We start from the raw sequence: 24,099 nt of genomic DNA, 5'->3' as shown, positions 1-24,099 counted from the left end.
CTACTGATCACACTCCTCTGAGAAGAGTATTCCAATGATGTCCCTCTAGGAACACAATTTTGAAGCCTTAGGAGAAGATGGGTAGGCAATTTTCAATCACTTGTGGGCTGAAACTGATACGAACTCAGTCATATAGGACGATTAGGTACATATTTTCCCAACTTTAAAATAAGGGACATGATGTTTATAGTATGAAACTGGTGAAATCAGCCAACCCTATGACTCAAGGAATCTTTTTCTCTCCAGAGAGCTGGTTATTAAACATATACCAGCCCATTGCTGGTCTCAGTGTTTAATACTTAGTCTTTCACCAGGTTCTTCTGTTTTCAGCCTAGTCCTCCTGTGCAGAGATGATCTGTTTTACATTCTCCAAAGAAAAAAACATTTAGTTTTTACAGGGGAAAGGAATTAGCAGGGTCATATTGGATGAGGGTCTAATTGCTTATTACACAGCCTTCCAAACTAAAGTCTGAATCAACTTTACTCTCACTTCCATTGGTACTTGATGCTTTCAATTCCCGAAGCTTTGGGGAATTTTATGGAATAAATCACATTGATTCTTGATTTGTGCCTCTATAGGTTTAAGATTTGGCTCTCCTGGTTCTGCCTAGTCAACTACATTCATCCATGCTCTGGATAAATCCACTTTCCAAAATCCGTTGCTATTATTTTCTGTCCCCTTCTTTTTGTCCCGGGGCCTGTGCTTTTAAAATCTCTTTTTGTTTCAGGAGGATTGGGGATAATAGAAAAATAAATGCACATAGGTTTTTATCTATCTTTATTCAACTGAATTCTTAATTAACTATTCAGAGTTTAAGTATCAGAGTCCTATGTTGCTTCATGTCATAGATGCCGGAGGATCAGCTTTGGCTACCTCCATCCCCTGCTGTGGGTTAATTGTGAGGCCCTACAAATACGTTCAAGTCCTAACACCTAGTACCTGTGAATGCGACCTTATTTGGGAATAAGGTCTCTGCAGGTATAATCGAGGGAAGCTGTGGCATGTGTAGCCTTATAAAACGTGAGAAATTTGGACATAGAGACACAGGGCAAAAGGCCCTGTGACAGTGGAGGCAAAGAATGGAGAGATACAGCTGCAAGCTAAGGGAAGCTAAGGATTGCCAGCAACCACCAGAAGCTAGATTGCCAGCAACCACCAGAAGCTAGGAGGAGGCAGGCAAGGATTCTTCCCTGGATTCGTCAGAGAAATCATATTTCTGTCAACACCTTGATTTTGGACTTCTAACCTCCAGAACTGTGAGAGAATACATTTTTGTTGTTTAAAGCCGCTCCATTTGTGGTATTTTTGTTAAGACAGCTCTTGGAAATCAATACAACCCCCAACGATCACTTCCAAGGCTTTTCTTTGCTCTTTCCCTCTTTGGAGTGGGGCGGGCAAAGGGGGAAAAGGAAGGCGAGGCCATGGGCACCAACCTGACCGTTCTGTCATTAAGCGGCGATCCCATAGAGAATGTGATGTTTAGGCTCCTGCTCCTGTCACGCCTGTTCAATCACCTCCGCTGCTCAGGCATTAACATTACAACTGCAATCTGCTGCAATGGCCTCAGAAGTCACTGTTCAAATATATTTCTACTTACATATGGAAAAACTGCAGGTGGGACAGATAAAATAGCAGCCTTGTGGTGTAAATCCTTCAGCCTTGAAATTTAGAAAGTTCAAACTTAGTTGGTACGAAGACCAATAATTTCGGTGATATCTTGAGCTAAGGCAATATTATAAATTTTCTCAGAATCAGATATATTGTCAATATTTAAAGAGTACTTTTAATGAATTTTCACTTTTTTAAACTCTGTCATTAATGTTTTTTGAGGGGACAAATTCTATCATTTGTGTCTCTTATTACAAAAACATTTACATGGTGGATATATCTAGAACCCAAGTTTTCTGTTCAAAGGATTGAGTGACTTAAGATGTGAGTAGCTAAAAAAACACAAGAAAAAGAATAAATTGTAATGAGGTAGAGACCTTTGAAACAAAAACAACTCATAGCTCTTGCCCATAATATGATTAAAATGATTCTCTCTATGTATGATCACTAAAATTATATGACTATATGCTTTTATACAGTTTCTGTCATAATTCTTCTCATAAGGCCCTCATTGTTAGGACAAGAGTAATCATCATTTAAGTTAGAATAATGGAGATATGGCATATAAATAAAAGAAGAACAATTGCTATATAATAATAATCATTGTGAAAACTATTCTTGAAAAGGAGCTCTTAAGCATCTAACTAGGGGAAAAAGAAATTTAAAAAAAACTGAACATTAGAATCCCAAGTATATCATCCAATATTTTCATCTCTTTTTTTTTGCAGTTAGAATAGTGATACAATATTATGAGGGACTGAGTGAAAGCTTTGTTGGAACTGATGACATGGTTTGTTTAGGACTATCTGGAATGTACCACAGACTGGACAGTGGAAATGACAGACTTATTGAACTACTAACTACAAACTATAAGATATCATCAAAGAGCCAAAAGTTTGGCACAGATAAATAATATTGTCAAACTTTAATTCACTATTCATTTCATACTAAGTACTCAGTCATCTATACAGGCAAAAAAACAAAACAATGAAAAGTCCAAGATCTCATTATAAAAGCTATTTTACCCCCTTTGTTTTAACAACATTGTTTTGCTTACTAACTTCATTTGCAAACAATGACCCATAAAATGAAATGTCATTTAACATGATTCAGTTCTCAAGTCTTTTTCTTAAACAAATCTTTTAAATGAATATATTTTCAGAAAGAGTATTAAAAAATTTAAAAGATACAATAAAATTCAAGTGAAATTGCAGTGATTTGTGTCTTCTCTATCTTCAGAGAGTTTTTTAGGTTTTCTTAATGAACCGTGCTGTAAAGGGTTCAAATATGTGAAAAATACCCTCAAGTGGAAAAGTAAATACGTTTTAGATAATGAGAGTATTATATCTTTATGAAAACCTTCCAGACAAGGTCGGAGACTAGAAGAATATTCAAGTTTCCTCTTCAAGCTCCATTAAGGGTTAAAGTATTTTAAGTCATGCACACAGTGGTCACTGGAATGTAACATAAGTATTTTAAATAGTCACTAAAGAATTTCATAAATGCCACAAGAAGCAGCCCTTCAAATGACTAAAATATTTCATTCTTGATAAAAGGGAAGAAAGGCCATTTCTCTTCCACCACAGGGGAGTGTTACTGGAATATTCTTTACTGATAACATCATGGCCTAAAACTGTTCTCTAGTCATTGTGTTCATATATTTGCTTCTGTTTGCCCATGACTTTGCTTTCCTGGTAAGGGTGACTTATGAAAAGGACATTGACCGAGGTGGATAACAGTTAATAGCTACCTTTGTGTATTCTAGGTACTAGGTGGAAAATCGCGGTATCTCAGTCAAAAACTAGCAAGTATATTTCATATAATAACATATTAGTGTCTGGTAAAGAGATTCAATTTCTTAGAAAGAAACTAAATCCTGCTTCAAAAAAATTCACAAGCATTTTATGAGCCTAGGTAGTCTATGCATTCAAAGGGTTTTTAATCCTAAAATATGCTTTTTGTGTGTGTGGGTAGGTGGGTGGCTGTTCCAGGCGACAACAGCACGCATACTGGACACTAGCAAATTAATCTAGGTTCTAGAACAGCACTAGTAATCTAGGATCTACTGTTACTTGGAAAATCTAGGATCTACTGATCAGGAAAAGTGAAGCAAGGAGGCGGAGACCTCACCAGGGTATCCGGAATCCATGGAACAGAAACGCTAGGCTGACAAACTGAAGCAGAAACCAAGCACTGTATTCTTTCACTGATGGAAACACACCTTCAAATGGATGAAGCATTTAACGAAGGGGATTGGTGTGACTGACCAGTGTACTGGGGTATTTCTCAGACTCAAAGGACTCAGAGCTTCAGGGACTGAAGTTGGGGACTACAAACTAGTTTGTAGTCCTTTCTCTAACATACACACATACTCTTATAACTGATTATATTTCTCTCTCTCTATCTGTAATCAGGTCCAGTCAATATGGAGAGAACAGCTAATGGCAAGACCAGGGCTGAACTGTATCTGGACAGACCCCTTTCAACTCAGGAAAAACTAGCCTTCCACCAGCATTTCAGAGAATTAAAGGTTATAACTCAGATTATTCTGACATGGGTCTCAGGCTCACCCTTTGAATCTATTTTGCGTTTATGGGTAAAGAATACTGTCATTGTATACAGTACTGTCATTGCGTCACTATGTCAAGAATAGGGGACTATTGGGGATATCTTGATTGCCAGACTAAAACTACATGGATTTGAAAGTAGCTCCCCAAAATAAAGGAGTTACTCTTAGCTTAAAACAGAAATGGAACAACACCTACGACATTTATGCTTGAATGATAAAATCAGGTGAACAGACAGGCAAAAGGAAAAATTGTTAATATGAAATTAGCTAGATGCCCAAGCCATTCTTCGGATACTAGGCAGTGGCACTAGGACAAGAAAGATGAATTTCACACCTGGTTGATGATTTCAAGCTGCTGTCATGACATCCGCTCACGTAAGGATTGCTTGGAAATTTGTGAGAAAGATAGACTGCCTTCCTACCACTACAGCCCAGAGTAGAAACTTTTCAGCATGTTGTGCTACAGCTAGAATAGGACTTTCACAGATGTCCCGCACCTTAGTTCCATGGTGTCAGTCCATGCTACCTAATTCATGACTAGTCCACATTTGCTACAAGCCCTACTTTCTTCATTAATTGTCCTGACTGAGTATCTGTCATCTCCTGCCTGCACTGTGGGCTCCTGGAACGAATAACATATGCATTCCTATTCGTATTCCCCACAGTGAGTTTCACCACAGAGGAAGGCACCCAGAAGACGTTTGCCAAATAAAATAGTGATCAGGCGCTCTATTCTAGATAGAGGTTCTGAGAGGTAGATGAAGGGACATGACTTCAAATTGATTCTCAATTAGTTATCTTAAAAATGAATGAAAACCATAACAGTAAAGCAGATTAATGGAGAAAAATAGTATGTATGTGGGTTAGAGATAGAATATACCTCTGCTTCAAACTTTTGTCATTACATACAGAATAAAATATAGAAAAAAGCTAATTTAAATTAGATGGCATAATTGAAAATAACTCCCATTTTGGTACATGTTTAATGTCATGTCTTATTATTTAAAAATTTTAAGTAGACTGTAAAACATAAATTAAAATATCTTAAACTTAGTCATATACATATCAAAACAGGATCAATTTACTTATTTATACCATAAACTGCTTAAAATCATTATGTATATATTTTCCAGTATACATAAACAAATTCTCAGATTGGAATGCAGGTTTCATTCATCCACACCTATGGGCTGCCGATTTTCCCAGGCCCTCAGAATAATGCAGTGATCAGAAAGATAAAGTCTCTATTTGAATGGAACTTACACTTAAATGGGTGCAGATATAGAGTTCATAGTGCGAGTTGCTGCCTACAAGGCTCCTGCCACTATTCCAAAAATTAGAGTACTAACTTGCTTATTCTTTACAATAGCCCCATTGGATAAGTAATATCATTTTCTCTGTTTTTCAGAGTGGAAAACTGATGAATAGAAAGGTTAACTTGTAAAAGGTCATAAATAACCAGCAGCAGAGGGGGAATAAACACTAGGTATTCTGGCTTAAAATATATCTTCTGAGCCATTTTGTAATACTGCCCGTCACCATAATCGAATATTAAGAAATAGCTTTCCTTTTTTAAAAAGATTTTATTTATTTACTTTTTTAGAGAGAGGGGAAGGGAAGGAGAAAGAGGCAGAGAAGCATCAATATGCGGTTGCCTCTCACACACCCCCGACTGGGGACCTGGCCCACAACCCAGGCATGTGCCCTGACTGGGAATTGAACTGGCAACATTTTGGTTTGCAGGCTGGCACTCAATCCATTGAGCTACACCAGTCAGGGACAAGAAATACCTTTTCTTAATGTTATCTCTATATTTATAGACATAGAAAATACTAGTCTACTCATGTTCATAAAAATAAAATGTACTTCTTCAAAATTATATGTCATAATTTTGAGTCAATAAATACTGAATTTTCAAGAACTGGAAAATTTTAGTTTTAGGTAATAGTTAATAAGCCTAGTAGTTAATGCATGTAAACAGCTACTGTTTCAGGAACTGATAGTAGGGCCCACCCAGACTCCAGAAGACCACAAGCAATTGACTTTTGTGCCCAGAGGCATAAGCAATCAAGGTGGTATCCAAGCCATTGTGTTTCAGGGAGAGGAGACAGTCCACCACCCAAGACACAGATAAATAAAATCACCTAGGACACAGGAAACAGATAAAGAAAATTACCAGTCATCAGATAAAAGGATGTTAGGGAAATTGCTGACTGCAGGTTTTATCTGATTAACCTCTTTCTTGAATTCCAAATTCCTTACCTATACTTTTTTCCTTTGAATTCCAAATCCCTTACATGTCTCCCCCTTATATTTAAAAAAAAAACAACAGAAAAAAACGTCTGGCTTGAAAGGAAATGGAAGGCGGTCTGTTAGGGTATATAACCCACCGTCTTCTCAGATGACCAGCCATCTGAATAAACAGCCTGTAAAGAGTCAATGCCTGTCTGTGCTTATTGGTGTTGGTAGTGTTGGGCAGTATGATTGCGACTTAACCAGTTTCACTACAAAAATGTCTGACTTCTCCTCCTGCATGTCCCTATGACCAACTTCAGTTTCATGCCTTCAAAACCTTGACCTCTAAGCTCATTCCTTTCTTGTTTGCTTCAGTTCCTATGACAGGCACTGTGATGTGCAGTGGACAACCTCCTTTAGGAAAATAGTTACATTCTCACAGTTGTTGGGCGTGCTGACAATGGTTCAGCTGTCAAACCTTTCAGTGAATCCCAGCCAAAGAGAGAAAGAGAGCCACCTTGTGCAAGGTCAAGCCTCTCCCCAGGGTGGCCTGGTCTGTTTCGGGGTAAAATACAGGATAACTCTGAAGAATGATCCCAACTTCAGAGCTTCAAACATCTATATTTTTCTGTCATGTTTCTATGACATTTAATTTATTTACTTATTAAAATTTTGTATTTTCCATTAGAACAGACATTAAACATGAAAATGCATATATTATAAGATACTAAAATATTTTACTTAACAGCTACATTTTACTTTTTTGCTATAAAAACTATGCAGGAAAGGGCTGTATATTTTCTCTTTGATTAATTTGAACCACCTTCAAACATAAGAGAGGCACCTTGAAAATAATTTAAATGTAAATATTTGCATTCTACTGTTCCATATGGGCATTCTCAGGAGATGGGACATTTGGCTTTTGGCTCTCAAACCAAAGTGTGATAAACGTGACTTTTTAAAATTAGCACACGTTGCTGATTGTTATTTCTGTTGGGCAACAGCCTGTACAAATTAAGAAAATATGAAGGAGCTTTTTCAATGCAAATACTTGAGGCAATATTTAAAATAATTCAGGGATCGTTTCCAGACTTAAGGTTTATTCATTTCATCACATCTTTATGTTTCCTATTACATTCTTCGACTCGTTTTTAAATTGGAGGACATAAAATGTAGCTGGGAAAACTCTTCTCAAATTATAGAGAATAAGATTTAATACACATCATCGGATATAAGAATTTAGGAAACCTGTATGCAACTGCCTTTCCTCTACGGAACTTAGTGTTCTTAATATGATTTAACACCTGTCTTCTCTATTACAGCATGACCTCCATAAGGCCAGGCACCAAGCCTGCCTCCTTCTACTTTGAAAAAGAAGCACTTAGAGTGACTGGGACCTAGTGGGAGTTCAAACAATGGTTTCTGAAAGGGTAAATTAATAAATATATAAGTGAACTGCATAATAACAAATAGCAAGATGGAACCTTTTCCTTCAGGAAGAAGTTTGCTCTGATGCGAACAATCTAATGAAGCCATATCTTGAGAGCTGGGCTCTAGTTTCTTCTCTACAGTTACTCTCTTATGCTCTACGTGCTTCAGTTTAATAAGCAAACAAAGCAAACAGGGGATAGACAATTGTATGTACTTATGAAGGCCTGTCCAATTTATAGATGTACTCCAGGTGAGAAGACAAATCTGAAGCTGCAGCCTTGCTCTGTCTGTCTGTGCTCCTTCGTTAATAAAGCACCATGTGATGTAAGCCGCTCTCACCAGGGCACCTTTTCTGTCCCTTCAATGAAGATGAACACTAAATCCTGAACGTGAAATATTGTTTACATGGTTTTCTCACTTACCCCATACGAATTTCTAGGATATCTCCACCTCCCAAATATGTTAACTATAGTAATAAGCCATTCCCCAAAGCACTTCCCTCTGTATCTTTTTCTCCTCCTCCCCTACACACTTCTCTGTCACTACCTGAATTCCCTGAGGGTATCATGGGAGGGTCTGAGGATTTACAACCTAAAAGGGAACCTCCCTTTTCTCACCTCAATTTGTGTTTGAGTCACATGTGGGGGGAAAAAAAGCAAGGCTGGGGGCAGAAAAAGACAGGAAAACACATGCCACAAATATCCTTCATCTGAGATGAGACAGAGAGATGAGCAGTTTCAGGTCCCCATTGAGCCTCAGCCAGGATTATTCTGCCCCAGGGAAGTTATCTCCATCTACAACTTCCTTCCCTTTGTTACTCTGCTTAAAAGAGATTGTGACAATTAAACAGAAGGAGGAGAAGGAAAAGTAGTGAGTTATTAGAACTGTGGTTGTTCAGATGGCACAGGCACTGCAGGTGGGTTAGTCCCTGTGCTGCCTCCCGTGCTGTGTTCAGGGAGCCCCCTCCCAACAGGGGGTCGCTCTCCTTGCTAACATCCCTGACTGTATTCGTGCCAGGCCTTCTTCTTCTGGAGTTCTCCTCTTGACCCTCAGCACTATCAACAATTCAAGTATTGCTCTATGTAACATACGCCACGGTAAGACAATGTAGCTCCTATTTTAAGCCTAGACCAATTCTAGGTCATTTAGGGCAGCTTTCAAATTTTGTAGACCGTGCCCCCAAGTGACAAGTCCATTTTGTTTCAGTCAGTACACACATGAACATGTAAAATATACATTTGAAAACAAGGTTTCATAAAAACAATACTCTTATTATATGCAATGTACACAAATATGTTCTGATTTATTTTACTATATATAGTTATATATTTTTTCAATGGCTAGACCAATTAAATCAATCTCTTGGGGCGAGGCTCAAACACCAAGAGGTATTTGAGGCATGAGGCATTCCTCAGGTGATTCCCGTGTGAGGTTACTTTGGGCACCGCCTTGCTGTTAGGCAGGCTAGATAGCAAACCAAGGCAGGGAGGGGAAAGGAGACACGTCTCACCCCTTAACTCGGCATTCCTGAGCCTGATCAGATAAGATTGCCAAGGGTTCCAAACAGCACCAGAGAGACCATGATAAGCACAAGAGAAGCGGAGCCTTTGAAATTGTTCGTATCATTTCTACTATCCGGGAAAGGAAGCCTTTGCAACTGTGTGTTAATCCCAAGGTCCAGAGAAGAGAGGAGTGTGGGGAGCCTAGAGACTGGCTGAAGCATAAAACCCCTAAAGCCCCAATAGGTGGGGCCCTCGGACTAGCTGGGTGCCCGCTTCCAGCTTTGTGCAAAAGTATATTTCATAAATAAACTCACTACCACATTTTCACTATACTCTCTGTCTCTCGCCTGAATTTATCTCTCACCAGCAAGAACGGAGGAGGAGTCCCCTAATTCAAGTCTCCCCTGTAACAATTCTAACAAGCGATTAGCTTAGGTTTTTGAGGAATGTGGTATTGTTAATTGTGAATAATAGTTTTGCCTTTTCATTTACAATCATTATATTTCTTAATTTGTTTCTTGTTTAATTGTATTACCCAGAATTGAAGTAATAATAAAATCAAGCATTTGTGTAAGTCAAACAAAAACACTGGCCTTATCGGATTGTGTTGCTGGGCTACCAGCAGCTGTCCTCTACAGCCATCGCCAGCAGTCCAAGGGCCCTGTCCAGTCGATGCAGGTCTTCCAACTCCAGCAATGTGCCCCAGCCTTGGAACACTGCAAACGGGCAAAGGCCTCATCAAGGTGAATGGGTCACCCCTGACCTACTGCTCACACTGCAAAACAAGCTACTGACACCCGTTTTGCTTCTGCCCAATGAGCAATTCTCCTGTTGGAGGGCGTGTTGGTGTGAAGGATGCTGGTCACACGTGGCCCAGATTTATGCAAAACATCAGTTTGTCTCCAAAGCCCTGGAGGCGTATTACCCACAGAGGTGAACGAGGCTGAAGAAAGTGAGAGAAAATACTCATTCAGTATGACTAGACCCTCTTGGTACCTGATCCCCATCACTGCTAATCCAAAAAGTTCGGAGGCCCTGGTGCAGCGTGCTGGCTATCAGAAATCCTACTTATAAACCCATGATGAGGATCAGGGTCTATCTTTGTCATAAACAATGATTGTGAGATTTAAGGTTAAACCAGTCAATGAATAATAGGTGGCTGTGGCCTCTAAAATGGACTCTATCCTCTATTAAATATTCACAACAGAAGTCAGCAAATCATGGGCCCTGGGCCTTATCAGGTTTGCCACCTGTTTTTGTACACAAAACTGTATGACGCACAGCCACACCCACTTTTTAATGTATCATCTAAGGCTGCCTTCCTGCAACAGTGGCAAAGCTGAGTAGTGTGACAGAGACTGTATGGTCCCCCACGTCTCGGCTATTTCTTATCTTACCCTACAGAAAGTTTGCCTATCTCTTTTTTTAAAGTACGTATTTTGCCTTAGGAAGAGTAGTGTTAGTGCAAGAAGCAAAGAGGTCAGAAAGGGAATCAGGATCTTGAACGGTCTGGTATTCCAAGACAAGAATTGGATTTTTTTTTCCAAGGGCAATAATGAGCCATTCCCATGTAGAAGTGAAGCTCTTTCTGATCAACAGTTCCCAGCAGGGTTCTGAAACCTTGAAAATAGAGCACATTAGGCACGCATGAAATTGTATCTTGTGCCTTGTGCATTTCTAGCCTCCAATACTCTGGTCAGTGTTCCCTGTGAATCCACTAAATGTTCACTTAGGCTTTGCATGGATTTGACTATGAAACATCTGGAATTTATACCTGCCTGCCAATTTTTATTTTTATTATTTTAAAGTTTTATTTTATTGTCATTTGAGAGAGGGAGGAAGGGAGAGATATTGACATAAAGGAGAAACATTGATTGGCTGTCTCTCACACACGCCCCTACGGGAGATGGAACAGGCAATCCAGGCGTGCGCCCTGACCCAGAATCCAGCAGGCAGCCTTTCTGTGCACCATGTACCAGACAACGCTCCAGTCCACTGAGCCACACCAGCCATGGCCTTTCTGCACACTTTTGGATAAATATTCCTGCCTGTGTCTCACCAAAGGGTTTCATAACTCTGTACTATATACAGGAGGCATTCTGGCTGCACCTAAAGGTGTCTCTATTCTTCTATAAGGATAGGTGGTATTGAAGATTAACCCTCCTTATTGCCAGAAGCTGCTGTGGATTCGACAATACATAAATTAAGCAGCAAGCCCATGAAATTAAAGGTGACCAAGAGACCAGTAAAAAGGCTACTATTTTTTTTTAAAAGAAGGTAATGCTCGATGTATTCATTAAGCTGACATGGTGAACATGGGCACTATTCATCTATTGAATGTTTTACTTTAAGTAATCACAGCAGCCATAGAGTTCTTAATGTAACTTTGATCTTATTCACACTTTCTTCAAAGGCAGCACTAAAGAAACTGTTGCTGACGTCGAGAATAATTACTAAAGCTATATTGTTCTGATGTTATAATTTAAAGGTGTATTTTTATATCTTTCTATATTCTAAAGATATGGTAAGAAAAATATTCTTGAGGCAAAAAGTCTCAATTAATTATTTTAAGTTTTTATTTTATTTGCCAGGTAGGTTTTATTAACAGAGGCAAAAAAAAATAGATCTTCACAACATATAGTTGAACAGAATAATATATTTAACTTAGAAATAAAGGTCCTATAAAATTGTTTATAAACAGACTTCTAAAAGGAAAAAGATGCTAAATCTAAATTATGGTTAAATCTGCATGACACATAAAGAAAATAATGGTGGTTTCCAAAGAGAATGGCTGTGTGTCCTGAGTGAGATGTGAGAAATGCGGTGAGATTAGTAAACCTAGGCAGGATCTCATTAATCAAACATCCCCAAGTGGAAGAAATGATTTGGTTTTACTTTGCCTCTATATACACCAATGATGGAATCCGCTTTTTTTGTGAAGCAGCCAAAATGTCAGCTTGATAAATGGGGTAATTCTTTCAAAAGTACCTACTCGTGTTTTTTTTTTTAATATGTTGAGAAATGTATATAGTAAAACTAAGATGAATTATTTGCTAAAATATAAATAAAACTTTGATCATTTTCACTAAAATCACTTGAAATTTTTTGATACATTGACTAAAAGGAAAATTTAAAACTGAATTTCTGTTTAAAGGCTTGATCATACAGGGAAATAGCCACACTATCAAATGATTTTAGTTTGCCTGGAGAACACCTGAGAACAACTAAAGCTATTATCTCTTACTAATGCATTATTTAGGATTTAAACAATGGATAACAATTTATGACAGTAGCGTAACTGTCTGTGTATTTCAGGTCTGATATGAAAATGCTCCTAGAGTTATTTGCGTAATGTTTCATTTAGATAGCACCTTTTCTCCAAAATCACTCAAAAAATATGGTAAAGACTTATGTCCACATCTATCTAAAGCTAAACAAAACAAGTAAAGCAAGTAATCAAAAAACCTCGCCTATAAAACAACTCAGGATTTTTAATAACCAGATATATTAAGAGAGCTTTAAAAACCACAGTTTACAATAACAGTTTAAAAAAGATTATTGCCAAATGAATATAAACGCCCACAATAAAACAGTATTCCTAGTTACCTCATTGATAACCTAACAAAGGGATAACTTTTGTGGCTAATTTGAGCATAGGTTTTCTGTAAAAATATCCAGAATTTTGTTTATATGTTATTTGAAGTTACATATTGCTATGGACTGAATTTTGTCTCCCCCAAATTCATATGCTGAAACTCTAACCTCCAACATGACTGCATTTGGAGATCAGGTTCGGGGGAGGTAATTAACGTTACGTGAGCTCATAAGGGTGGGCCCTAAATGGCCTTACTAGAAAAGGAAGAGAATGCACTCTCCCTCCCCATCGCCCCGCTCCCTACTTTGCCTGCACACAGCAAGGGGGTAGACAACGAAAAGTCAGGAAGAGAGGGATTATCAGAAACCAAATCTTGATTTGGGGCTTCCTAACCTCTTTAACCGTGAGAAAAATAAATTTCTGTTCTTTCATCTATCCTGTCTGTGGAACCTTGTTACAGCAGCCCAAGCTGGGTAAGACATACATGTTCACGATTCACATAGGCAAATCATTCTTCAACATTTGTTATGAAAAATAGACATGGCCCCGCCTTGCAGCTCTTCCAAGTCCAATTCTCAGTCCCTAGATAGTGGTTTTGAACTAGGGAAACCAACCCCGGGAGAAGGGGTGGTATTTGGCAATGTCTAGAGTCGTTTTTGGTTATCGCAAATGGGGGAAGATGGAGAGGGTTGCTGTTGACGTCTAGTGGGTAGAGCCAGCGATGCTTTTAAACAGGTTACAAGCACAGGACAGCCACACACAGCAAAGAATAACCTGGCCCACATGGCAGCAATGCCCAGGCTGAGGAACGTTGCCTTAGAGGCAATCACTTTTATGCTATGACTTTTTGATAACTGTCTTCAAATCTCTAAACAATACGGTTGTTTTCCTGCTTAAGTTTTCTTTTTTTAAAAAAATGAGGTACATTTCACATATCATACAATTTACTCATTTAAAGTGAGTAATTTAAGGTTTTTAGTATATTCATGGATAAATAATTACAACCATAATCACAGTTGATTTCAGAACAACTTCATCATCTCAAAAGAGACCCCATACCTTTTACTATCACCTGTCCACGACTGCCAGTCCGTTGTCACCCAGCCCCCAGACTGAAGCAGCCACTAATCTGCTGTCTGTCCCTATCAGCTTCTCCACTCTGGACTTATGGATAGAATCATAGAACATGTGGACTTCTCTGACTAGCTTTCTTCACTTAGCATGTTTTCCTTGCTCATTCTAGTAGTAGCATGTATCAGTATCTTGTTCCATTGGACAGATGTGCATTGTACATCTGTATGTTTTGTTTGTCTCTTGTTCCTTTGATGGACATTTGGGATGTTTCCACCTTTTGACTATCATGAATGATGCTACTCTAAACATTTGTGTAGAGATGTTTTCATTTCTGTGTGGACATACGCTTTCATCTCCCTTGTGTACACATACCTAGTAGAATTTCTGGGTCATATGGAAACTCCATGTTTAATCATGCGAGGCGCTGCCAGCTGTTTTCCAAGGCAGCTGCATCATTTTCCATTTCCACCGGTGACGTGTGAGAGCTCTGGTGTCTCCACACCCTTGCCAATATTTATCTGACTTTTTGCTTCTAGCAATCCTGACGTGTATGAAGTATTATCTCTTTGTGGTTTCTATTTGCATTTCCCCGATGACTAAAGGAACTGAACATTTTTTCATGTGCTTATTATCATATTTCTTCCTTGGAGACATACTAGGATTTCTGTCCCATCCACAGTAACCCCAGCATGCACATGCCCAAATCTCATTCCCTTTCTTCCCGTATATTGAAAACTGCACTTTTGTGAAGTCAATATTTGGTTTTTACATTCTTTTCTTATTGGAATTATATAAATATTTGGGACATCTAAATCATTGTGACAACTTCTGCATAAACTCTCTTTTCTTTCCCTTGTTTTTCTCATGATTTCATAACTTTTCTCCCTCTGGAAAAGTTGTATTCTTTTTTTCTTTTGTATCGAACTTACTGGGGTGACATTGGTTAAGACAATATATAGGTTTCAGGTGTACGATTCTGTAATACATAATCTTATATTGTATTTTATGTTCACCACTCCAAGTCGAGTCTCCTTCCATCACTATTTACCCCTCCCCACAAAACCCCTTCCCTCTGGTAATCATTATACTGTTGTCTGTGTCTATGAGCTTTGGCTTTTTCTTAATCCCATCCCCTCTGACAGCTCTCAGTATTTTCTCTAGCTTTGAGTCTGCTTCTCCTTTGTTTGTTAGTTTATTTTGTTCACTAGATTCCACGTATGAGTGAAATCATATGGCATTTGTCCTTCTCTGACTGGCTTCACTGAGTATAGTGCTGTCCAGGCCCATGTTTTCACGTATGCACAATGCTTATTGCCATATCTCAGAACCCTTTCTCAGCTGTTATCAATCTCTTCTCCTTACACTAAAATCAACTTTATATTCTTGACTAAATCTCTCCTGGAGCCACCTGATTTGCTCTAGACCATCTACACAAATATCACGTGGGGGTCTCTTTATAATCTTTAGGAATGCCCTTCCCTCTCTCCTCTGTTGAAGACTGGTTTCCTGCAGCCCGATTTTCACTTTCTTGGTTCACCCTTTCGTCTTGGTAGGACACACCTTCTGAAGCTTTCTGAGAATGTGTACACGGGGAGCACAACTCATGAGACTTTATGTTATTCTACCCTCCCATTTAAATGTTGATTTGGCCAAGCCTAGAAATTCAGGAAATACTTTTGCCCTAGAGCTGGCAAGAAATCGGCTTCTTGCCTTTTACCTTAGCACTGCTACTGAGAAACTTGCCATTCTGAGCCTTGTCCTTTGCATGACACCTTTTTTTTTACTTTGGAAGCTTTGGGGTCCTCGCTTGGTCCTTTAAAGGGTCATTATAATGTGTTTGAGTTTGAGTCTTTTCATCCTTTATACTAGCCTTTTAATTCTAGGAAATATTCTTTAATGATTTAATTATTTTCTCCTCTCTGTTTTCTGTCTGTCTCCATCTAGTTGTTGTTTTGTTCTTCTTTTACTGAGATTTGTTTAGCCTATATCCAACTCACCTAGTGATTGTTTTAACTATCACATGTGTAATGTAAAGAGCGCTCCTTTCAACATTTAAAATAAAAACCAACAGTACCATTTTGTTGTTTCATGACTGCCACGGTTACTATTCTCTCTGAGGAGGATATCAATGAGTTTTTCTTTCCTTTTTGTTTAGTTTTATTTCTTCTTCATACCTTTGTTTTCTCTAAGTTGATTTTTTTATAGCAATATAGATTCTTTAATTTGGATTGTTTATTAAAGTTTTCCCTTAGATATTTGGTAACATTCACAGCCGTCTGCTCATTATAAGACAGAGACACTGAAAATGAATTAGAAGCCCAATTGGGTAGGTGGGTTCCTTTCAACTCTAGCACTAAATGGCGGTTTTACTTGGCAGCTTTCTAAGGAAGTGTACAGTCTTACCTTTGCACTGGCCTCGTTCATCATAAAACATTTGTTTAGTCTTTTTCTGTTAGGTATAAGCTTAGTGCCAGGCTCTGAGACTCCAGGACAAAGAGAGCTGAAATTTCAACATACTTTGGTAAAATGTCTCTTTATCTCCAAATATTTTTGAAGCATTATCCCCCCTCTCAACTGTGCCTGGTATCCCTCAGTCAGAAATCCTCTGCTTTATACTCTACAGGTAATAAACCATAACTCTTCCGATGCCATGGCAAGGGGCAGACATCTGGTTGCAGAGAAGGGAAGGAGAGTCTGATACTTGCTTCACAAACAGACTTTAAACTTATCTCCCTACGTAAGCCCCACTTTATCCCAATCTTAGAGAATCTGGTACTGCCAATTCCTAGTGTTGGGGATGTTCCCTGGTAGACTTAATTTGCTGTCACCCTTCTTTATTCCAGTTTAGGATCCGGCTTTCTCGGTCTGCTAAAGTAACCACCATTTATTCATTCCTTTGTTTTCCAGCCTTCCAAATGTTATTACTGCTAAGTCCCCTCTCACTGTCTTTTCTTTGAATCATTGCTGCTGTGTGTCCCATCCCCCCGTTCTTTTCCTGATGTCACTCCTACCAAATGTTCTGTTGGCATTACCCACATTTAACGAGTTTTAGAGAAAATGTAAAGGTTAGTGTGCATGTTCAACTTGTCATATTTTAAAGCCTTCTTTCCATTTTTAAACTTAATTTTAACCTTGACATATGTTGGTGTCGAATTGTAGGTCTGAAATGACCCACTAAGCATATTTTTAAAATCTGGACATTAATTAAGTAAATCATACTAATTTGAGGTGTTACATCAAGGAGTATGTAAAACAATACTGCTAATCTTTCAATAGGGAATAACCCAATATATATTACAAGGATACTCTTCTAAGAACATATATGGCCCAAATATATTTAATAATATTTCTTCCTTAAACTCTCTCTTACTTTAGTTCCCTAGAATAAATATATCCATTCTAACTACTTCACTTAAAAATAGCATAATAAACAAATATCTGTAATAAATAAATATAAACAATATCCTATAAGATAATTTACTTCTGTAATTCTGGTATGTATTATATTTATTACCTAAATATTTCTCCAGGTTTGATCCACAGACTACTTCAGTGAAGATGCAAAATTTAAAAACAGAGATGTAGATTTCTTAGCCCACCAAAGAACTATGGACCTCTGGGGGCACAGTCTTCATTTTTAAACTTTTATAGGTAAATCTGAAGCACAATAATTTTGAGAATCACATAAAAAATGTGCTTAATGAGGTTATGAAATTAATTTTACTTGTAGGTTGTAGTGAATTTATTTTGTATGCCCCAAAGGCATAAAGAATGAGATGTTTATTTAAATATAACTGTTTACTGAAGAAAAGATTTGGAAAATTTGTATCCAAATGACTCAGAGGTCATTCCCATGTTGTATCTTGAGAAAAGAGTTAAAAGAAGGAGGTGAGTTGCCTAGATCCTCAGTAAAGGGATGACTGAGTCTTTTCAGATTCTCTGATCCTTAGGAAAGCACTTAAATGAGGACGCCAGTCAGTTTATTGGGGACAAGGGTGGCTGGCATTTGCTCCACCTCATTCGTTTACGGAGGAAGAATTCCAGAGCATGAGAACAAGAATTTGCATATACAGCACTTACTTTCTGGAGGGAGAGATGAAGCACAGCTCACCTCTCAATTCTTCAAGTATTCTTTGACGCTAACATAAAGGCTGTAACTAGTTTCTATACACCATGAAAGCAGGGATCACTTCTATCAAATCCCTGTTTTCATCTCCAGCATCCAGTACTTTGTCTGCCACACACAGTAGTGATCACTAAGTATTTGTCAACTGAATGAACCGATATTGACACCTGATGATGGGGAACATAATACTAAGAAAATGTGTCTGTTGTACGGGGTAAATGCTACTGAATTCAACCATGGCCAGCACTGTGAACCTAATTCTATCAGTCCCTATTCTTTCCAAAGAGAGGCAAACGTTAGCTCATCCGAAAACCATTTTCAGAGACCAATGAAACACGAACTAAGTAGTAATGGGAGCTTATTGGAGGGTGTGATTTTGGCTTTTTACTTTTAGCCAATAGGGGATGTTTGGACAACCAACATAGTACTACCAACAAACCCAGGGAAATTCTACGCAGGCACGAAGTGAACCCTTCAGAGAACCTGAAAAACTCTGACTCTGGTGTAAGACCTTAGCATGATACCCCAGCCATGGTGGCAAAAATATAGAGAATGATATGGTGGCTTTGGATAAGTCAGAAGGAATATATAACCTCGCATATTTCTAAGGCGTGTTCTAAGAAGAGATGTGCATGGGAAACATACTCTAAATGAGGACTTCGAAGGGTTACACTAAAGAAGCAGAATCTGTGGAGAGCAGCTAGCCTCTCATTGCTACCTCCTTACAGGACCTAGCTTTGGAAAACAGGTGCCACGTAGTGAGTGACTCAGAAACAGCCCAGATGGAAGCCGAAGTCTTAAGGACCAGAACTAGTTAAGCCAGCGGAGAACTCTGAAGGTTTTTAGAGAATTAGTGTTCATATAAATCATGTTTTGTAGTTGTTGACTCTATTTTCATATTTTAGAAGTGGGAAAACTTAAATTTAAAATACTTTAACAAAACTATTTTATTTTGTTTTCTATGTAATAGAACTAATTATAGAGGTATATATTATAATTATATAATTTGTTATGTATACAATAGATTTTATGTAAACCTGTATATAATTTATTTAATGTAATATGTATATATGACATATTATATGTATATAGACTATATTAAATGTATGTCTTTTTTAGATATAATAAAACTATATATAAAAAGTATATATATATATAATAGTATAATTAATAGAACATTGTAGTACTTGAATAATTAAATGAGCAAAATAAAATTCACAGAGAAGAGTTTGACCTTTTTGAAAACATAACATAAAATAACATGTGATAATTTTCCCTTAAAAGCAAACAGAAGATACAGGACCTTTGCTCCTGTCTCAGATAGTGTCCTTACCTCTTCACGGTCCTTGTTTGGTCTTATAGTCAACAGAAGTGCCCGGGTCACTACACTGTAAACTCCTGAAGGGCAGGATTTAGGTAGTAATTTATCTGTTGTCATGTGTTTTTCTGCCTCTAGGCAACTATACTAAACTGACAGTAGATGCTCAAAAACGTATCAACTTATTTTTATAAGTTAATATTATAATCAAATAAATAATGGAGGATTTTGATCAATAGACTTTTTATAGATTATAAGTAAAAAAAGTGAGATGCTTTATATATGTACAGACTACTTAAAAACTAACTTGTGTTGAGACTTTGGGAAAGTTATTTTCTGTGTTAATGTTGGCCTCAGTGTTTCCCAGCTAGACCTATTTGTAGGAGTGGTGTAAGATACACTGTATCAATGGCTTATATAGTCTGTGTGTAGTAAGTGGTGGTTATTAATTATGGATAGTCTTGTACTGGTAAAACACATAGAGAGACTTTCAGTTCCCGGAAACTGAAACAAATAGATGTAAATTCATTTGGAAAAGTCACCCACGACTGCACCCCATCCCCCCAAAAGAAAACAACTCACCAACTTCAGTCTTAGACATAGCAGTTAATTTCCATGGATCCTCTGAAATACCAAATATGTTATTCCACCAGCAACATAACAAAATTAAATAGATTTCTCTTTGTTTCTTAGGCAAGATAGAGAGCCAAAGCTGTAGAAGTTACAAGACTAAAATATAACGTCTGTGATTCCAAGGAACCTGCGTATGTGTCTAGACTCATATAAACTCATTTGTGTTTTTGGTTACTCAGTATGATAAAGTTCCAACTCATATCATCCTCTTAATAAGCTCCTTTGTACTGGACAATCTATGATGTAATAGTTATAGAAATTTAAAGTGATACACACATGCAAAAATGCTTGCGGGGCATCAACAAGCTAAGACAGTTCTATTGTAACTAAAAGAGTAACATGAGTTCCTCTTGGCAGAAGGTGAGGATGGGGGGGTGTGGGGGAGGATTGGTTAAACATGGCTCTTTTCCTCAGCAGTTGCATGACTTATTTTCCTGGACCTGCCTTGCATGCCTGTGGAAGGATGCACTAAACAACACAGACTTCAGCACGGCACACACACCTCCATTTTGCTAAGGTAGACGGAAAAGAAGGCACACAAGCTGAAACCTCAATATTACCGTGAGGTTTCAAATTTCTTGATCAATTTACCTTACCTTTTAAACTTCAGTCAGTTAGTAATTCTTTAATCATTATACTTGCCATTTAGTCTTCCTTCCTAAAAATCCTCTTTAAACTGTTGCTTTCTCTTTCCTTTTTCATAGAGTAGGTGCGTTTTAGAATAAAGATATTGACAAAAAATTTCATAAAGAATCTATTAAATCATCTCCTAAGATGTCATAACATATCCTGTAAATAGACACCTGTATAGTTGCCTAATTGAATGCAGGAATACTTTACAGGCCTTTAAAGGCAGGATGGTAAAAATATGTTTAAGTAGACTCTGTAAATCCTTTATACAACTACCATTCTTACATGACCATTTCTTTAAAACTTGAATTATAGATAATGGAGAACTGTAGTGCTTGAACATCTCTAGTGCATCATATAAAATAATAATGTTGTTTAATGAGGGACAGAGTGGAAGCCCCCCAAAATAGAGCTTATTCCCCACAGCCCATGGTTGGGGAAAGAGAGAAGTGGATGATAAGGCATTTAAGACACTTTGCAGTGCTGAGTTAATAGTTATGAGGCCACCCAGAGGATGGGCCTTTTGGTCCAGAGCCAAAGGTGTACGTGTCTCTGAGAGCATTCAGTGACTCATGACATAGCCAGGGGAGGCAGATGCCCATGTCATGGGGAACTCTTGCTGTAACCAAAGATGATAGCTGAAAGAAGGTAAAAGATATGGGGAATCTGGCAAAAGTAGGGCATCATAGGAGAGACAGGATATAGGAAGTTCTGGGATGAACATTTAAATGATAGAAGGCTGAAAAAGAGAGGGAACTTGGCCATGCATCCTGAGCTAATAATGAAGAGGACTCTGCCATGCTGTCTCTAGTGAGAGAGGAGCTACTTCTGCTTCTCCGAGGAATTCTGCCAGCAGCCTGGTGTAGTGAGGAAGGAGAAATGTGGTCTGTAGTGGAGGAAGCAGTCATGCAGGGGGGTTAGGGTGTGAGGAGACAGCTGGTGGAGCTGTGTGGGGACTTGCCTAACCAAGCATGGATTTGTGGGACATGCTTGAAGCTGAACTGTACTGGAACTGGAAATGCAGACTTGTGCATATGTGAAGGATGGATAGAAAAGTCACTGGGTTGGGATGTGTGTCCCCCTGGACTCTGCCATGATCCAGTATAACATGGCACATGTTTCCCTGAACTACCACCTGGAGGCCAAGGACAACATGCCCCAAATCCTGAGAGACAGCTGCCGCCACAGTAGGGGAACTTTTAAACTCACAAGAACAGCCTCCCAAAGGAATGAAAATCTGTTTGCACAGCTGGCTTAAAAACAAATAGAAATATAGAAAACTTCTGGGCATAGTTTTAGCTTACAGCCTGGTGGGGAGGAAAGAAAGTGCTGGGTTTCATGAGAGAACAGGGCTCAGAGCAGGGGTGCTCTCAGCAACCCCCACAGATTGGACTCCTATAAATAAAAACCTGTTTCCTTTAACACTAATTGTTCAATCATGTATCAAGACAACACATGGACAAGCTCAGTTTGCCTGGTTACAGTGTTAGTTCTTCATCAGAGAAGCTACATATATAAATAATAATAATTTCTACCCCCCAAGTAGGTGACTACTTACTGGAATAATTTGTAGGAGACGACAACAGAGCTCCACTCAGTGGAGGTATACAAGCGTCACTGTTGAGCGAGAAAGCTTTCTGCCGTAGTGTGTTCAGAAATCCTGGTTAACATAAGTGCCAGCTGCTAGTGCCTACGTGTACACTTTGTCTGAAGTACTTTACATGCCTTACCTTATTAACTATCACACAATGCAACATGGTAGGCACTAATTGTTTTCTTCATTTTATTCTTGGGTTTCAGGCGTTTCCCAAGAACACACTGCCTATGCACAGGTAGAGCGGGTATTCCAAGGCAAGAATCCGAGTCAAAGCCTTGGAGGCGGTTTGCTGAAACTAACCCAGTGGGGTTCCTGTGCTGTCGTTTCACAGCACTTACATCTTACGTCTTATTTATCTTACTTGGGACACTTCCTCTCACTCCTTTATAGCCTATTGGACTAGTTACGTGTTTTTACAGCCATAATTTAATAGTTTCCTTCAGTTGGACAAAAGATGTTTGCTGATGAAACCTTAATTTCCTTTCTCTTTTCCTAATTCACAGGAAAAATCAGGCTACGGGATAAAAGCATTCTCAAATGTAAAGCTTTGGTGTGGCGTAATAATGCTGCTAGTTTAAAAAATGGATGAACTAGCATCATAAATCCATTAGTAGGAAACTCAGGATCTACTGATCTTTGCTCAGTCCAGCAACTTATTAATCACCTGTTGCTCATGGAATAAATATTTGAAGATGTGCTTTTACTGTGCATTGCATTCCCAGTTTAGTGGCGGGAATGTTCAGAAATGGGAGCCGTAACTGAATAAGCCCTAAGGGGACACAGTCCTTTGGTACCATGTTCGTTTGCTAAGATGGCAAATGTTCTTCCTTTCTCTTTAAAACCTCTGAAGTCAAGATAACCTCCTAGGGCCATGGCTCCACCAAGATGCAGTCCTCTCCATCTTGGGCCAGTCCTGCCAGGACATAGGGATCTTCATCATGCCCTTCATAGTAACAGACGTCTACTCCCAATCCCCAAGGGATTTTTCCTGAAAACTTTTCAGGCACCTATTAAACATGTAGTTTTATATTCAGCATAATACTTTTCTTTGCTAATGTATTCTTTTCAAACATTAAGGATCAAAACAGTTGCAGAGAAAAGAAAAAAAATGGCAGGGAGACCATAGTAGAGAAAATAAATACATGGGCCAGTAAGAAGCAAACACAGGTAAGTGCTGGGCAGTACAGACGTCTAGCTAGTGAGTGTTGGGAACCACCCTGCCTGGTTTCAGAGGCCGTAACCCCCCATGGCTAAGGCTGAGTAGAGACCTTGGGACCATAAACCACTAAGGAGACAAAGCTTATCTCTCTGGCAGAGGTGCCGCTTCTGTTTCTTTTTCTTCACCCCGCCTGGCCCCCAATGCTTGATCAGTTAGCTAATGATGGATAAGATTCCTCAAGGGAGGAATGGTCTAAGATGGGCAGATCACAGGGAGCCGCTAGGGAAAGATTTGGGAGTCTATAGAAAAAACGGGTGATAGACCCTCGCCCCTCGGCTTTGGCATAGCCTGAGTCTTCATTCTGTCTGCAAGAAGTCTCCTAATCTCTTGGCTGCCTTACTTCCGAAGCCTGACTTAAGCCTGAAACAATGACAGAGGGCAGGGCAGCCCTGTACTGGAAAGGGCAAGAAAGAATATATAAAATCCTATGAAACCTGCTTTGTTTAGAATGCTCTCAATTAAATGATAAGGGTCCAAGCAGGAAATGAGTTTGTTTCTCAAAGTTTTGTAGCCCTTGAGCTAACAGACCCTGATTCAGAATAAGCCCTCAGAGTTCTTTGT

At 38.7% G+C, this 24,099-nt stretch overlaps 1 protein-coding gene and 1 pseudogene across 1 annotated transcript in view; one reads left to right on the top strand and one right to left on the bottom strand.

Moving 5' to 3' along the window:
• Positions 1–24,099, bottom strand: part of SEMA3E (semaphorin 3E) — a 256,905-nt gene that overhangs the window by 143,062 nt on the left and 89,744 nt on the right. The window lies entirely within an intron of this gene.
• LOC119000910 (40S ribosomal protein S16-like) lies at positions 8,084–10,420 on the top strand (annotated as a pseudogene).

Source organism: Sturnira hondurensis, unplaced genomic scaffold (genome assembly GCF_014824575.4).
Source record: "Sturnira hondurensis isolate 20B ecotype Veracruz unplaced genomic scaffold, ASM1482457v3 Scaffold0016462, whole genome shotgun sequence".
Lineage (NCBI taxonomy): Eukaryota > Metazoa > Chordata > Mammalia > Chiroptera > Phyllostomidae > Sturnira > Sturnira hondurensis.
Note: the sequence above shows the minus strand (reverse complement) of the source record. Positions and strands in the feature narration are given on the sequence as shown.